Source organism: Lagopus leucura, unplaced genomic scaffold (genome assembly GCF_019238085.1).
Source record: "Lagopus leucura isolate 7727_CA_CO unplaced genomic scaffold, USGS_WTPT01 Super-Scaffold_100002, whole genome shotgun sequence".
Taxonomy (NCBI): Eukaryota; Metazoa; Chordata; class Aves; order Galliformes; family Phasianidae; genus Lagopus; species Lagopus leucura.
The window spans coordinates 83,974,902-83,994,070 of NW_024962263.1; positions in this window are offsets into that span (position 1 = coordinate 83,974,902).

The following is a 19,169-nucleotide window of genomic DNA, read 5'->3' on the forward strand; positions in this document are numbered from 1 at the left end:
AATCACAAATAATTAAATGTATATACAATAAGGAATGATTTTATCTTCCATACCTTAGGAGAAATTCCCAGAAGGAAGCCTGGAATCAAATACTTTTCTATGCTTGATGTGTAAGCAGAGATCTGGCAGGTTCCCTAAGTAAAACACAGCACACTTTTACGAATACTATGTGTTCCCTTTGAAACACATTGTGAGGTGGGATATGTTACACATCTGAGATGTTTCACAGAAAAACAGAATGCATTCCTGACACTCAACAGGCAGTGAGATGTTACTGGATGAAACTTTGTGCTGTTGAAAAATAGTAGACAGTATTAATTGAGGGGATAGGGAGCTCAGGAACTTCTCAGGACAACAATGGCTACTACCAGTTCTGCATGTCAGATGTGACTGGGGATTGTAATTAACACAAGTTTACAGTTAAATTCCAGCAGAACTGAAATTGTGGCCAATATACCTGCCCCTCCTTCCCAGGGGAGGATAGGCACAGAGATTAACAGGAAGTGTTAGAGAGTTAAAATCTGGGAGGAAAATTAATTAGTAAATTATCAGTATGAATGATCGTATCAATATGAATCAGTATGCAAAGATGTCCGAAAGGAACTGGCTGGGAATATGACTGAGAACCTGATAGAATTAAAGAGATCTCCTGAAAGTAGGCACAAAGTTAGATTCATCCAGGGACATCTCTCAGGAGGTATTGGCAGGGTGTCATATAGCAACTCAGTAGTATGGGCTGGGATTGCCAATAAAAACAATGCCAATGCAGCTCAAATGGAGAAGGAGGCTTCGGCTGGAGCCCGTGGATTAAAACAACAAATAGATGACTCCTCAAAAATGTTTCAGTTTTTCAGTGGCTCCTTCTAGGTCAGTGATGTACTTAGGGTCATAGATGTTCACACTACCTAAATATGAAAAATCATACTACATCCAAAGAAAGGTCCATCTGCACAAGGAGTCCCTCATGGTGATAACCAGTAGTGAATGCTAAGTGCGGAGTAAAGAATAAAGTAAATATATAGGAATATTTTCTACTCTTCTGGTAACCAGCAGGGCACAGGCTTCCTGAGCTGAAGCCATGTTTCTGTGCCTAATAGACTTTGCCTATTACATTTTGAACCTAAATGAGCTTTAGCAACCACAGGATCCTTTGGCAGTGACCTCCAGTCTATTGATAATTGCACAGTTGGTAAACTACCAAATTTGGGTGCGTTTAACATTTCTCGTTAAGATACTGTTGAGTGTTAAATTAGTATTTTCTTCTTTCAGTGGGAAAGAAAACCTATCTGTCCTAAGCACAGTGGTTAGCAGTCAGGTACTGACTGTTGCAGACCTTGAGCAGGCCCCTGAGATTGGAGTGAACACTGAACAAGAAGCCATTAACAAGGTTAGCACCATTTCTGTGAAATTATTAATTGCAATCAAACATTCAAGATGCTCCTGGGTAGACGAATACTATCACTGAAGCACTTGGAGCTGGGCCAACCACTCACAACCACTATATTTTAAGTCCTGAGAGGAACAGTAAGTTAATTATGTCCTGATGCATCATGTACGTACCTTAAAAAAAAAAAAAAAAAAAAAAAAAAAGACAAGGAAGAATAATGCTACCAGTTTTGTAAGTTTCGTATAACCACTGCTCTTCTTTCAAGGATTTTAAAATTTCATAAGGCCTTTTTTACGGAGCTAGTTAGCAACAATAACAGCAGTTTTACTTTAGGAACAGACATAAAGCAACAGACCAAGCAAAGGCACTTGTAAGGCGTGCGTGAACAATGATGATCAATTCTCTATTTTACTTTAAAGTTCTTGAGATTTTGAAAAGCTAAAAGGTGACACAAGTGGAGCGAATGGCCAAAAAGAAAATATCAGATCTTGGAGGAATAAACAGTGAGACTGTGACTCAGAGACAACTTTGGAGGTCAGAAAGTGTGTTAGAAATGATTTGGGGAGAAAATGATCACAATCACACTCAATGTGCCATGTTGCAGTAAACAAAATGGGTTCCATTAAAGAGCTATTAGTCTCCATCACCAGATTTTTGTAACTGAACAAATATAGAAGACCACGGTGCTTTTAGCTGTTTGGGTCAAAAGAGTGGCAGGAAATATTATAATGTTTCATCATTCCTGTGCTGAAAATCTTTGACCAGAAAATGTGGATGGAAAAAAAAAAACAGAAACTAATTAGAAGGAAAGACCTGGAGAAAATTAGCTTCTCCATACTTACTTTTCAGCATTATACCCCCAAATACTTTGCTCTCAGCCTTTCATTTTCCACTTCTTTAGAAATCACTGATCCTACCCATCACCCAATTATTTTCAGACTAAAAACATTTCTCAGTAAATCTTTTCTGAGCTGTTCCTGTCACAGTTTCAGTCTGTTAACAATCTGGTCCTGTTATTTTCATTTTGCACGTACGTGCTTCCTGTCGAAAACAAAACCTAGGGGAATGATTCTGAGTGCTTGGTGGGATCAACTGAAGGTAACTCTGCTGGCCCTTATTGATATTATGCTGGCTTTTCCAACTTGTGCAAGGAGCCACTCCTGCATTACTCCTCTGTGGGCCTGGGGCCCCTCTGCTGCTTCTCCCTCACTCAGAGCCTCCTCCTCAGCCTGTGCCCACAGTGCCCTTTGTGCCACCTATGGCTGAAAGCCATGAAGCTACTTTGTAATGGAAACTGCAGAGAGGCATACTGCCAGGGGGATGAAGTACCATCATGCACTTTGGAGAGCCCGCAAATGCTCCCGGCACTGTTTTATCTCCTTCAACATGTTGTGCCTTCTGAAGCTGGCAGTTTTGGAGATGCACCTCTCCAACCTGTCACATCACTCACAAGCATTGACAGCCACCTAATAGCCGTGCCAGCTTCAGACTCCTGGCCGAAACCCTAATCAGGAAAAGAGGGGCCTGCAGAAAGAAATCTCTTCAGCTTCCCATCCCCATGACTAGGGGCATTTCAGCATGCCAAGGTTTCTTCACAAGTTCCCTCCTAGTGGTCCCTGCTTTGTGGTTTACTGGCTCTTGGTCAGGGCAGTGAAGAAGGTCAGGTAGCCATCCCTTGTGTAGTGTGGTAGGAGAGAATGAAGCCCAGCAGACAGCCTTGAAAAAATAAATGGGCAGCTTGCTTTTTTCTGTTCTAAAGCAAAAAAAGCAGTGTTACATTCTACAAAGCAAAAGCAAATCAAAACCAATGAACACATGTAGATTTTTTTGCTTGGTTTTTTTTTTTTTTTTTTTTTTTTTTTTTTTCAGTCAGAGTGGCACTGGAAGGTTACTAGACTGGTAATCTACCAAGAAGTGACAGGGGATTAGGTTTTTATGCATCTTGAGGACATTAAGAGACAGAGTAGTTCATGCTAATAATATTTTTTCAAGAGGATGTTAGAGTGCATGTGGTAGAGATGAGGTCACCCTCTAACAGGCTGAGACTAGAAAGAAAGCTACAGAAAATATAGACGAGAACAGAAAATAGTCCCACATTTGACTATTATTTCACATCAGGAATGCAGAACTCTCCATACAGTGGATTATGTGTACCTTCAGTATGGTGCAGCTTTACTTGTCTGCTGAGGTACTACATTTTTAGGGAAAAATAGCTTGTTTTCTTTGATTTTCCACACGTTAATGTGTGGGAGGCAGTTTAACCACAACCCAGACTGCTCAAGAGTCACTTTCATGGTAAGAAACTGCCTCTTTCAGATTTCTCCTACCAACTAAAGTAGACTGATTGTAAACAGAACAGGAAAAAGAGAGAGAAATTCTCACTATCCTCTATGAAGATTATTCAGTGAAGCACATGATCCCACTCACAAGAGGACATAATTCCCTCCTCCCTTTCCTGCTCTGGAGTAAAATGTGAGAAATATCATCGTGAGGAAGACAGCTCAGAACACAGTCTGAGACAGCAGTTCATCAGGATACAGTCGTATTATGTCCCTAGTAAATAGTTTCTGCTTATATTGGCAATTGAGAACCTGATGGAAACGTCTAGATGATAAGGCAAGTTTATCTAGCTTTCTATTAGAAGAGAAAAAGGGCCACTGATGAGGTTTAGGAGTTGTTCAAAGCAAGCAGGCATGTTTTCTTTACAATGGGTGGTAGATTTGGACAAAAGATTGTGAAAGATGCAAAAATGTAAATGAGGTTAAGGGGAGACATTGCAAGAACACTGAGGAAATAACCTCTGGGAACAAACCAAGTCAGACTTAGACTGCTGAAATGTCCAAAGGCTGTTGTTTTCTATTCAGGCATGTTTTTGGACTGCAGGACACAGCTGTCAGATATATATGTAGATACCAGGTTAGGGGGACTTTTAGGAGTAAGGATTGTAAGTATGCAGTAATGATAACAGCTGCTCCATTACACTATAAACATCACCGAAAACATAAAGATAAGACCAACTGGGGAATCGGCCTCTACTCCCATGTAATGGCCTCAAGTTGCACCAGGGAGATTCGAGTTGGATGTTAGGAAAAAGTTGTTCTCCAAAAGAGTGGTTAGGTGCTGGAATGGGCTGCTCAGGGAGGTGACTGTCCCTGGAGGTGTTTAAGAAACATTTAGATGTTGTACTGAGGGTCATGGTTCAGTGGGGAAACCATGGTGGTAGGTGAATGGTTGGAATGGATGATCTTGATGATTCTATGATTTCATGAACTGCTGACAATTTTTAGTTTAGGAGACAGAAGGGAAAATTAAGGTCCTCCAGCTTGTTCCCCTATACAGTCCTTCACAGAGAAACTCTTGCTAGAAGGGGAGATAGGGCTCAAATGCTCATTACACAAAGAGCGTGAGAGCCAGAAAGAGGTGATTGTCTGCCATAAAAGATCTCTATATTCGTTATTCTAAAAGAGTAGCTGCCTATACATCTTCTCAAATCCCATATTTAAATTCATTTTTAAAATTTAGTGCAGAAAATAGCTTTAAAATAGTTCTGGCAATAGCTGCTGGCTTTGACTTGGGAGTATGTTGGAAGGCCTGGGCAAGGCACAGGAATGAGTTAGCTGTTTAACTCATTTAACTCATAGGCAAGCTAATGCCTGTTAGCACAAGTCCTTCAGGAAAGGGTGCATGGCTGAAAGATGACATCCCCAAATAGTGAATGTACTGTGTTTCTTCCACAGTAGCTTGGCCATTTCCTGGTCAGCTTTTTGTCTCATATCATCCTCACACTTACATTCCTGAGGTTTTACTTGACATAAAATTATGCAAGTGACAAACATGTTCCAAAGTGCTAAGTTGAGTAATTCTGATTCAGAGCAGCACAGAGTAACTTCACAGAGCAGGTTTGGAATTATCTTAGAAGAAAAAAAGCCAAACTTCACAACATTTTCATTGAAAAGCCAGTAGACACAAGGATGATGGTTATTCATGTCAGATTTGACAAGCATTTGACTCTGTTATCAAATCCTATTTGTTAGATGTGAAAAAGTATTTTTTCTCCATGGAGCTGGCAGCCCAGACCTGATTCTGATAGAATCCAAGCACCTTCAGCAATGGAATATGAGGTTCATGGGTATCTTATAGTAAAGTGCCTACTCCCCATCCTTTACCTTTGAAAGTCAGTGCATTTGCAAAGCAATCCTGTTGGAAACAAATTGTTCATCATTTTTATTATGCTGGTATCTCATTAGCAAGACTGAGGCTCCAATGTTCAAACTACTATGCAAATATTATATTAATTTTGCTTGTTTTAGCACCATTTTAGATAGCGTCCTGTTTCTTCAGTATCTAAAATGTTTTAATTAATTTTGTAACAGCTTTTGTTTTCTGGAGGTCTCCAGAGCAATTCCAGAGCACTGTTCATGACACACACAGGTCAGTTCAGACTAACAGTAAGTTACCAATATTTGAGAAAGTGAAATATCAATTAGCAATATTTGTTCTATACAGATCTTCCTACGTATTTTCCTGTGACTCACAATTTGTATTGTGTTTTGAGACTTGTGGTCTAAGTAAAAAGCTTTACTTAATACCGCTGGTTTAACACTCAAGATCTGTACACAAAAAATACACAGAATACGAACCCTAAGATTGAAAATGCAGGCATTCAGAATTTAGGCACTGCTCAGGTTAAGTTTTCCTGTTTATGTTTCATTCACCCGCGTATGTACAGACACAGACTCAGTCCTCAATGAAAAGTTAGTATGCCAATTTTATTTTGGAGGAAATTTCCTTGGTGATTTCATAAAGCATTGACTAAATTAGCAAAAGCTAAGCAACGTATGCAGAAAACGAGAAAAACATAATAGCGGGTATTGCACTGAAATTAAATTTTGCAACCTGTTTTTCTTCAGCAAGCTGGAAAACTTTAATTTTTTTTTTTCTCTCATTTATAGAAACAGTTTGCATTGCTTTTGTGAGACATACCGGTAATGCAAAAACGGATGAAAAGAAAAGCATATGAATTGAACCAAACTTGAAAAAGCTAATGGGTCTCCAGGTTCCTCTGGTGATTAGAAGAAAATATTTCTCTTTTTTTGATTAATGGAATTCTTTCATTGACTTTAATGACAGGTCGATATAATCTCACAGGACATAATGACTTATTTCTCTGTAAAGTTCATGCTTATTTAATTTAATAGAGACTGATATTAGAAAGCAAAATATCTTAAAAAGTTTTCTTAGAAACCTCCCTGCCACCCAACCTTGTCATTTTTTTTAATGAAGGCTTTCACATCTCCCTTTTACAAATTTCTCAAATTGAAATGTCACTCTGCTTCCCAGTAATGAACCACATTTTGCTACAATGGCTGAAGGGAAAGACATTTGAAGTGCAAGGGCAATAAATTCACACTCATAACATGCCACCCACTGTGCTCTTACTTCCTCCAGACCTGCAACTTATTAGACACCTTGGCCAAAAACTTAATGTCTTATGTCATTTCTGATGCATGGTAAGTTATTTTCTCAATCTGCATCTTTTAGGTGAGCTACTCTCTTTTTGGAATGTTTTCAGTTTATTTTTGAAGCTAGGATGTGTTCAGTGCTTAGGACTCTGGGGCTGTACAGACTGCAGTTTTAACTTGTGTAGAATCTTGCAGGGGGCTGCAATCTGATATGGTTATCAAGCTTTTACTGAGGGTTTTTGTAACCACTGCCATCCACGTTTCTGCAGCCACAGTGTTAGCACCAACGGTGTTCTGATAATTCATTTTCTTCTCTCTTTTCTGTTTTGGACAAATACAATACATGTATCACTGAAACTAAACAAAGTTTTAAGTGAGCATTTTGGGGGCAACAAAGGAGGAAAGAGCACTTGTTTAAACAATATTTAACAGCTTTACCATTCCTACCTTGACTCTATCTAGCCTTTGCAACTGCAGCTGCACTTTGAATTCAGCAGCAAGCACGTGTGCATGCACGTGCATATGTAGGGTTTGGGGGACTTGCATGTGAGTATGCGTTGAACCAGGGTTTGCCACTGGTCATGCACAGAGAATGAAGGAGGAGAACTGCAGAGGTCTGGCTAGGACAGTGATGTGAGTCTCACCTCACCTTCAGTTCTTCACAAAGAAACTTATTCACTTAGTGACCTTGGATGAATCACTGAGGTCTGACTTTACTCCAGCTTTACTCCACCATTTCTCCAGTTGGCAGCAGAGAGAAGGATCAGTAAAGGGAGACACACTCAAGCAGGTCAAAGCCAGTAGGGGGTAACTTGAGAGGAAAGAATGAGCAGTTGAGCAGTTTCCCTACACAAGGTCACCATTTGTTATGGCATCACTAGCTTTGTACCCGGAAAAATAACCCACATCTTCTCCTCTCTCTTTCTCTGGTGTTTTTTTTTTGTTTGTTTTTTTTTTTGTTGTTGTTGTTGTTGTTTTTTCCCCTGTAGGGAAGTGATTCATGCCTTTACCCCAGACATATTTAAAGCAAGTTTAAGCTCTAATAATAATTATTTACTTTGGTCTAGGAGACTGTGACATATACAGCATACACAAAGCCTTTTCCCCTCCAAAGTTTTATTAAATTTAAAATGTTGACATATTCAAACCAGAGCAGACTATAAAATCTGTCACAAAGACCAAAGAACTGAAGCCCAAAATGGTAAAATGTATGCATTATTTATCTTGTGGTTTCAGTAAGAAGCTTGATTGGGATCAGGGCACCACTCTGAGGCAGAAGGTAAAAAAAGATCAAAGAGAGATTCCCAAGCAGGGATCATTCCAACTGTACTTCAGAGAGGAAGGAAGAGAACACACAGCAATGAAGCAGATGGAATATCTGAAGGATTTGAAGCTGAGTAGAAAAGAGTTTAAATGCATAGGAACAGAGAGCTCTTTTGGGGTAGGTGTTAATCTGTCAATGCCAACCACTGACATCACCCTAGGAAAATCCGGGATATAAAACAGAAATCGGCCATAATAAAACAAGAGCAAACATACGATGCAATGTTACAATGAGTAGAAAATGCTCGGTTTATTCTGTTTTTAATAGGTGCTTGTGTGCAAGCTGCTGTGCCGTTTGGCGGGGAAGGCCAGAGAGATCAGGAAGGAAAGGAATGAGGCTGTGCTATGAATCCAGTTCTGTGGCCGTGGGCTATCCTAACCCTTATGCTCTGTGAGCTGGCACAGATGGGGCAGTGTGTAACTCACCAGTGAATTATACATGCCATTAAATGAGCCGTTGAAAATTCCCATCTCTATGGAAGGGCACTGAAGCAAACAGGGAACATGCATCAAATATCGTTTCGTAGAAATACATGGTTGAATAATTTTAATCTGAATACCAACAGCCTCACACTCTTTCTTCAAGCTTACCTGGCTGACTTTATGACTAACAGAAGCCAGGGTCATGATTCCTATGAGAAAAGACTCATTGCAGTGAAAGGAACAGCAGTTAGAAGGGAAAAAGCAGTCTATGAGCAGAAACCCAGCTCTGCACAATAAACGTATATCACTCCCAACAAACAAAGACTTTTTTCTCAACACTTTGCCCCAGGATGGGCACACCATTTATGTCAGTGACACTGGTTCAGAAATATGCTCTGATAGTGCCTTTTGGCATTTCTTTTCTTCGATCTCTTAGAATTGTCTCTGGGGAGGCTTTATCCCATGTTTAGTGGCACAAACACAAATCCTGGTGCATTTGGGCAGTGGGTGGGGCTGGGAGATGCCCCTAAGAGACACTGAGCATGTAAGTGCCTTACTTTGAAGGCGAAAGGATTCTAGACATCCCCTTTGGATCCTATTCTTCCATTTGACAGCAATAGCAGAGATTGGTCCTGGAAATATTCAATTTACTGAAATGCTATAGCTTAGACAACACAATTACTCAGCATTTAATTCATTCCATCATTATAGTTCTAGGCCAAGCAAAAGAAGTAATCAGAGCCACGAATTAATTATTACAAAAAAATCTATGTAACTGCCTGTAGAAAATATCCCTGTGCCTATCCAGTCCTCCTTACACTTGAGAGAGACATAGATTCACACATTCAGTTTAAGCTTGCCTTTGTATTTACTTCTCTGGATCCACATTATCCCTTACATTACAGAGGAAACATTTAACAAAAAATGTGCTAAGATTGGAGCTGAACAAAAGGTCCTTTGTTTCTGTAGGTATGGATTAGTTCTTGCAGAAAGCAGGGAGATGAAAGCTGTTGTAAGTGTTAAGAGGATTTTTTTGGTAATACTTCAGAGAAGCATGAACGTATGCCTTGAAATAGAATTCAGTGTTAAGAAAAAGAAGTCTCAGAAACTGAATTCTTCCATTTATCTGTAGATATGCAATTGAATATATTTCCCATACTGCTTTACCATTATGACAGTCCTGAAGGAGGCTAAAAGTCCCCCTTTTCAACACTTCTCATTTCATTCTTTTTAACAGAGATACATAAAATACACTGCAGACCTTTCTTTTTTCCCCCTTTTTTTTTTCTGAAGAATGTTTCCATATATTTTTTTTTTTCTTTCTACGTTTCTGGTTGTTTAATGGAAAGACAATTTCAGCAAACAGGAACTGACCCAAACCTATTTTTCAAATATTTTATGAAAGCCAGATGTGAATAATATATATATATATATATATATATATATATATACATACTTTGGGGGGGAAAATAATTTCAGTTTCTCCAAGGAGACACTACGACTTGCTAGTGTGCTCTGAGATAGGTGAATTGTGGAGCTGAGGACATTATATGACATGTGGTTTCTCCTATTCTGCCCTGTAGTAAAGATGTATTTGATACTCACCAGAGTTTTCAAGAGGATGAAGGCCCCAGCACCTCTCTCAAAGCAGCTTCAAACTCACACGTTCAGGCATCAGCATCAGGTCATCACAGAGTAAAAACACCAGTGCTGTGTACTTTCTGCAAGTCCTTTACATCATGTGTAGGCTTTTACCCTTAATGCAGCTTTTTTTGTCATTTGACCACACAGGAGCCATGGAGCTCCAGCCAGCACGGCATAAATGCAGGACACGTGTCAGGGTGCCTGCCCCTATATGCTCTGTGCTTCAGGGTGACTCAGGGAGCTAAAGACAGTACTGCAGACATGCAGGCTGGTTTGTTTGCTACCTGGGCCTCCATGCCTGGGATATATATGGATAAAATAGCAGCTTAGGAATTTTCCTTCCATGAAAAGTAGTGAATCAAGTTCCTGCAAGAGAAACCTAAGTTAATAGGAGCCCAATAAATACTGTGATTAGATCACTTGCTTGTTAAGGCTTACACTGTAATATATTTGACTTTGAGAGAGAAGGAAGAGAGGTTGCTACATCACAGACACTATCAGCTCTATCAGTGGCACTTGCTAATAGACCTGATTTTATTCAGCTGGAAGCAACCTACCTCATCTGAGCAAAAATGCTGGGATCCTCTTTTGCAGAAAAGAAAGATATATGAAGTAACTGCATCAGCTGAGATAGCTAAGACACAAGAAGAGATACTTCAAAAGGAGATCCCGCAATGACCTTTCTTATCTGCCCTTTGCAGGCTACCAAGATCAGGACCAAGTAGTAGTGATGCTGCAAATGGCTTTTACTCCTTCTCCAAATGCCTCCTGCCACCCACCCACAGCCAGCAGTTCCCATGCTTTGTCTTCAAAAGTGGAAAACCAATTTTCTCCAGTTGCTTATAGCAACATTTAAAATAATTGAGAAAGGTGAAAAGACATTTTTATCATTTTATTTCTGGCAAGTTGGGATGCTGATTTGAACTTGCAAACCTCCAGCTATTTTGATTTAAGTGTAAAATCTCCAAACTTACTGCACCATACATCATAATAACACATGACTTTGATAATGGCTTGCAGACTGCAGGTGACTGCAACAACACAGGAATTATGTGGTGTATTTGCAATAGGGATGAATAACAAGGAATTTAAGTCACCACGGAATTTATAAACTCAGCTTTACTCTTTCTTATAAACGGAATTCATCTTGGATGTAAACTCGTCACAATGGTTGAATTAACCTGAGTCTTACTGCCTTGTGATTGCAGTCAGGTGAAATTAGCTGGATGATCTCATGCGGTTTTAGATATTTCATTATGAAAATGAGCATGCATGGAGTATTGGTGGTCCCTGATAGATGTGGTGGGGGTTTCTTTCGCAAACAAAGGACATAGTACTGCAAATAGTTGTTTGAAGGGACAATTACAGAGCATTCCATGGCTGTCCCCTAAGCATTCACATCCAATTAACACACAACCCTTTTACACTGTTTTAAAGTTTTCTGTTAAAATTCCTTTCTTCAGTGTATTTTCAAAGGAATGAAATCTTTCACAAAGATTTGAGCCAGAAAAGCTTTTGCTCTAGAAGAAAAGTTTTCATTGTCCTAACAGTAGTCAAAAAGAGGGGGAAATCACCTGACAGTCCAGCCATGTGCTCACATTTTATCCATATTTGGGAAAGAAAAATGTGTGTTTACACTCCCTCAGTTAACAAATGTATTTCTTATTTTTAGCACACTGCAATGCATCTTGAAATTTGTTCAAGTGTTATCTAAATTTTTTGTTGCTTCTGCAACAAAACAGTATTGCATAAGAAAAAATATTACAGCATTTTCTGTATAATAATAAACCTTTTCAACAAAGGAAAAGCAAAATAAACTTTCTTCTGAATAGACCCTTCATTCCTTTCCAGTAATTAATTCATTCCTCCTATCTTTGTAATATAATACTACTGTCAGTTCTTATAACTTTCCAGCTCGCAAGAATAAAGACAGCAGCATCAATTCTGTGGGTGAACTTTTGAAATCATATTAGTCTAATTTATTCCTGAATAACTTAAGCTAGATTTCTTTTCCTCATACAAGCTTTAATTTTCAATTTCAGATATGCCACTGAGTTTATACATACAGATCTGAGCACTCCATCTATAACTGGAAGTTTGAATAAATTATACTGAACTTGCAAATGAAACAAAGTTTATTCCTGAAGTTAAAATGCAATTATTTCTTAATTCAGGAAGGTGTTTAAGCACCTTTCAGTTCCTTTGAAGTCAGTTAGACTATTCCCAGGTTTGCCATTACACCTGCATTTAAAGATTTCTCATTGAACAAAGCCTTACAGATTTAGTTTTTTAAGTTAGTTCTGGAAATTAAATGTAAGAAACCGGTGTTTCCTGAAATCAAATGAGGGTTTGAATCACTCTCTACAACTACCTGAAAAGAGGTTGTGATGAGGTGGAGATTGGCGTCTTCTCCCAAGTAACTAGAAGTTGAGTGAGAGGAAATGACCTCAAGTTGTTCCAGGGGAGGTTCAAGTTGGATGTTAAGAAAAACTTCTCAGAAAGAGTGGTCAGGCAGTGGAATGGACTGCTGAAGGATGTGGTGGAGTCACCATCTCTGAAGGTGTTCAAGAAATGTGTCGATGTGGTTCTAAGGAATATGGTTTACTGGGCAACATTGGTGGTAGGTGGACAGTTGTACTAGATGATCTTGAATGTCTTTTCCAATGATTCTATGATTCTACTATTGAGGTAAACTGCAAAAACTAAGCTATAACTTAAATAAAAAGGAGATTGTGCAATTTTTTTTCCCTATCATTGCTGGTTATTAATTGTAGAATCACAGAAACATTAAGGTTGGAAAAGACCTCTATGGTCATCAAGCTCAACCATTCACCTATCACCATTACTGACCACTGCAGTCCAGCCACAGTACTGCCAATGGTTTGCTGGGCTATTGAAAGGCTAGCTGTTGCTATTTTATCCCTTTCTCTACTTCCTCTGGGAAATGTTTTGCAAGTCATTCCACAAAACATTTACAGGAAATAAAATTATAGACTAAGCAGCCTGAAATATAGAGATGAACAAACTCATATTGCTGTAAATGCCATGAAAGTTAAGGTGTAATACTGTAATAGGCAGGCTTTAGAGTTTTTTTGCAATGTTTCACTCAGATGAAAAAGGCAGCAGACATGCTCTTTCCCCTTATAGGGATACGCTGTAATGATGGGGAAGCATCAAACTGGTAAATCAGAGCTTTCAAACAGCCCATGCTAAACAAAACACACGAGTGAGGTCTCAGTGTTTGCATGCAAACTTACATTCCAAACAGTAAAGTCCTCAATATCCTTTCAGTAAAGAAACATATCCAGCTGGATGCAGCAAACTCTGCAAAACTAAGTGCTGCTGAATCAGTGAATTTCATAACTACTTACTTTATGTGTTATTAGCAACTTCAGAGCTGCTAACCAAGCTGAGGAAGACCATTTACTGACTTTTAAAATTGGAGCTCCCATTGTCTATCCAGGCTAGGAGTGAAGGTCAGAAGCTGGGCAGAAGAGACTTCCGACCTGCACGTCTGGACCATCAGCTTTTTTGACAGGTGTGAATTTCACTCTTACTTATTTTAGCTCATCACTTGCTTTTCTATGCTGCCCACCTAGTCTTCAACTATAAAGCTAAGGTAGGCTTTTTTTTTCAAAAAGTGACGACTGACAAACTGGACAACTTCTGAGGCTCCTCACTGTATACTTGGGATCTAGTGTTCCACAGTAAGGGCAGCCGATGTATTTCACAAGTGGCTCCCACTACTTCAATTCTGACATTTTAAGGTGATTTGGAGACAGTTTCATTCTTTTACTTCCAAAAAATTCACAACTATTTTTACTTAAGAGTAAAGATATGCCTTAATGCTGGCTCTTCACTGATGTGTACATTGTCTTCTCTTTCTTTCTTTCTTTAAAGATTATAACATTGAAATCTAGAAGATCAATACAGTATAAGTTAAGTTGTCATGGCCTATGCAGTCATTATATATAAGTGTTGCTATTATGTAAAACTGCAGTCATTATGTATAATTACCAAGGAAGTTTTATAACAAAGAAAGAGGTCTATCTTATAGAAGTAAAAATGCTATCCTGGAGATCTTTATTGATGCACAGCCTGCTGAGACCTGTGACTAGAACATGTTTTTTTTCCTTTCATTTCTCTAACTAGTTTTCTCATAAAGCCAAAATTTAATTTAAAAGCACGCTTCTTTAATTAAGGGCATTCAGCATCCCTAGTGGTAAAAAAGTGGCATTTAAATGCAAAATCAAAATTAACGTATGGATTCCCTCCTTCCCACTTCTTCAGCTCTCCAGGTGCAATGAAGATGTCATTTTCTACCCTCTATATTCCCATTATCAGTACAATAAAAGTGAAATGATAGTTATTTACTACCGTTTTGTTAAAAAGTCAAACTGTGTTGCAAGTAAATTCATTTTAGGCCAGCTCATCTCAATTCAGCTCAGCAGCAGATGATGTCATCTTCTTACCTATGGCTCCTTCTTCGAAAAGTCACAGAAAGACTGATGAGGAGTGATGGCCTCACTCTAATTAAATGTAATACAGATTTGAGCAGCAAATTCAAATAGGAGCCATGAACAAAATACTGCAGTCAGGTGTGAAGGCACCAGTACCCAATTACAGCCGTGACTTCAGCAACTCAAAGATAACTGTAGCTGATAGGAATTTGTTCAGCATATCCAGAAATTCATATGGTGTCCATAGAGATTAATGTCCATCCTACGTTCTACCAAGCTTTAAGTGACCAGGCCCACGCTGAGGAAAGTCTGACATATCGGAGGGCACAGCAAAGCAAGACTCCTACTGCTCTTCTCCCAATGGAGCTGCCTATCAAGACAGAGGATGTCAATAAAGCCAGGATGCAAGTCTCCTCCAAAGCAGGCACTGATAACTCTGTTCCTTCATGTCCCTAAATAGCATCCAGAACTGGCTCAGATGGCATTTATCCATATCTGGCATGAACAGTGTATAATGATCTGTAAGAATGATGAAACAGACACCAGTACTAGACCCGGTGTGTAAATCACCCAAAGCTGGGCAAGTGAAGAACACTTACATTCTTTTAATTAGGTTTTGAAGTAATGCAAGTCAACACTTCAGCCTTAACTCATTTGTGAAAATGCATGTTATGTGTAAAAGCTCAATACAAAAAGGGTGACCCCAAAACCAACACACTTCACTGGTGATGTATGTTTCTTCTCAAATTGTCTGAAGCTCAGCTGATATGCTTGGTATCTGCCTATATGACACAGGCTACCATTATTCATTCACTCTGGACTTGGTCTCAGTGCTGTGACTGCAAGAAGCAAGTGCTAATTGGTGTGAACAAAAATGAAGGTTTTGACTTCTTGTAAAGAGCAGACAAAAGGCCTTGCAATGGCTCATCAGATGGACAGACTGGAACAGAGCTCTCTGTTATGAAACTTGTTTCATCTGAAATGCTTTCAGCTTGGGAATTTGGGGGAATGAATTGCAAACTCAAAGGCTTAGAATGAGACCTTTATATTTGACTGTTGTTGCAGAGAGCTATTTCTATACTAAGTAGGGTCTTCCAAAGCATGCTGGGAGATGCTGGGTCTCAGCTTTGCACAGAGCATATGCCTTCTTGTTCTTACACAGAAACAGCTTGTGGCTTTTCACATCATAAATGCATGAACCTTCTGATTACTTTTCTCTCTCAGTCTAATTTTCCAGAACACCTCCACCTTGACCTGACAATCAATTGATAAATTTAATGACTGTTCTGCTCCAGAATTAACTGAGGAGGGTCAGAAAGATGAGGTAATAACATTAGACATTTTTACAAATCAGTATCTTGAAATAGTCTGTGTCTGAGTAGCTAAAGGATTTAGTAAGACTCTGACTAAGTAGTCCGGTAAAGCAACAGAAGGTTCACCCACCTCTGCAGCAGGAGAACCTCCAAAGTGGATGAGTTGAGCAAGATGTTCTTTTGTGTTCTCTTGGCCAGAGTAGAACTGATCTCATGAATATAGATTTGAATTTTAAAAGCAAACAGGTCTGAATAGCTCCATTCCAAACCAGACCTTGCCTGCTTGAGTCCAAGGTCATTGATTACCACAGCTATGTGAAACCACGAGTGAGGGCTGCCTGAAAGGAAATTTAGTATATGCCAGTTAACTTGCTTAACATTTTGTACCAGCACCCACAAATCTGCAGAGGCAGGAAATGCTTTTGGAGGGCTGTGCATTCTCTGAATGTGGAGCTGTGATAGGTTTCCTATGGACATTTTCCCCTGTAGCTGATTGCACACTCAGGTCTGCTGAGGTGACTCTTCCAAGTCTCTGCACAAGTCACAGAATCACAGATCACAGAATCACAGAATCACCTGGGTTGGAAGGGACCCCAAGGATCATGTAGTTCCAACCCCCTTGCCTAGCAGGGCCACCAAACATACACATTCAGATTAGGTTGCCCAGGACCCCGTCCAACCTGGCCTTAAACACGTCCAAGGACGGGGCATCCACAACCTCCCTGGGCAGCCCGTTCCAGGGCCTAACCACTCTCCTAGTAAAGAACTTCCCCCTAACATCCAACCTAAATCTTCCCTCCTTCAACTTAAAACCATTTCCCCTAGTCCTGCTGTTATCAGCCCTTTTGAAGAGTTTACTCCCCTCCTGGGTGTAGGTTCCCTTCAGGTATTGATAGGCTGCAATGAGGTCGCCCCGCAGCCTTCTCTTCTCCAGGCTGAACAAGCCCAACTCCCTCAGCCTGTCCTCATAGGGGAGGTGCTCCAGCCCCCTGATCATCTTAGTCGCCCTCCTCTGGACCCTTTCCAAAATCTCAATGTCTTTCTTGTACTGAGGGCTCCACACCTGGACACAGTACTCCAGATGGGGCCTCACAAGAGCCGAGTAGAGAGGGACAATAACCTCCCTGTCCCTGCTGGCCACCCCTCTCCTGATGGAGCCCAGGATCCCATTTGCCTTTCGAGCTGCCAGAGCGCACTGCTGGCTCATATTCTGTCTCTCGTCCATCAGGACCCCCAGGTCCTTCTCTGCCGAGCTGCTCTCAAGGACCACTCCTCCCAGCCTGTACAGGTGCCTGGGGTTCTTCTGGCCCAAATGCAAAACCTTGCACTTTGCCGTGTTGAACCTCATCAGGTCCACCCGAGCCCAGCCCTCCAGCCTGTCGAGGTCCCTCTGAATGGCATCCCTTCCTTCCACCGTATCAACCGCACCACTCAGCTTGGTGTCGTCAGCAAACTTGCTGAGGGTGCACTCAATTCCCTCATCGATGTCATTAATAAAGATGTTAAAGAGCACCGGTCCCAAGACAGACCCTTGGGGGACACCACTTGTTACCGGCCTCCACCTGGACATAGAGCCATTGACCACCACCCTCTGTCTGCGGCCTTTCAACCAATTGCTTATCCATCGGGTCGTCCACCCATCAAATCCACTTCCCTCCAATTTGGAGATGAGGATGTGGTGGGGGACCATGTCAAAGGCCTTGCTCAGGTCCAGGTAAATGACATCGGTCGCCTTCCCTTCGTCCACCAATGCCGTCACTCCATCATAGAAGGCCACAAGTCACAGCAGAGAAAGGCCCTGAAGCTCTCAGCTCTTAGCAGTTCTTAAATAAATGGCATGTTGTATGAGCTAGTTACAGAAAAAGGCTGGATTCAGATCTCACTGGTTTGAAGGCAAGTCAGAAGTATGTTCCACACTGGGTCATAACTTGATCTGAGTATTAACCTTGGCAGCAAAATGCTACTCTCCACCAGTAAGCACACTATGGCTGGTCATGACAAAGACTGAAAGGGGAAACTGCATTTGCCAGATAATGGAGAAATAGAAGGCAAGATAAAACAGTAATTCCTTTTCTGACTGCTGCTCATCAAATCAAAAAGACATGTGGTATGTTTCGAAAACAAAAATCATGTGAGGGCCTTGCATGATTTACAAGAGATTTGGTCAGAAACAAATCAGATCAGCTGCATTTTACCAACCAGGTAAATGTAAAGCTGGGATTGGTGGGAACAGGGGAAAGAGAAATGCTGTGGGGCTATATGAGATCTAACAGTAAACAGTTTGCTTGCTCTCAAGCTGAGCTCAACAAGTACTTAACAAAGAATAGGGGCAGAAATGGACATTGAGCAAATGGTCAGAATGGAAAAAAGTCACAGTTGGTCTCCATTTTTTAAGGAGCCAGAAAAGGGCTGTTAGAAGAAAACATTTTGCTGCTGTTGTGAGAGCACCAAAGCATCACAAATGTCATTTTCTATGGGCTCAGTACATGGCTCATCTAAATTGGTCCACAGAGCTGGTGAACAGTTATATTTTTTAAGTCAAGAAATTGGTCAAAATGTTGAAAATGCTAAGTTATATCCCATTGAAGGAAAAGATGACAATGGAAATTAGTGCTAATGAACATAAAGTATGTTTACAAGGGACCCAAATCCAACCCCTCTCTCTAACTTCAGGAAAATCTCACCATAGATTTTCTGGAATTTCCAAACTCCCTTTACTTAAAATCTTTTCATCTTTGTAATGTAGACATGCCAAAGTGCCCTAAGGTGCAGCTATCTTTTTTAAACTTAATGCCATACTGGGCCCTTGTTTGGTGGTACATCAAATGACATTTCTCCCTCCATGGAATCCCTTGATCCTATTTATGAGCTCCAAGCATTAGTAGGTGGCAGCGTTAAACTATTTTTCAATTCTTTTAATTTTTTGCTTGTACTCTGTTATTCTAGCTGCACTAATTTCTCACTGTTCTAGGTGATTAAGTTAATGGGATATCTCAATTCAATCACTGCATGAATGGAATGATTACTGAAACTGTATATGGTTAGAGGCTTCATGATGCAAAACACTGTAATGTTTACAGCTTTTGCTTTCATCCTTATCATATCCAAGTTTTCTTATGTACACCTGTCTTGTTTCTTGGGAAAGTTTTTCAGAGGT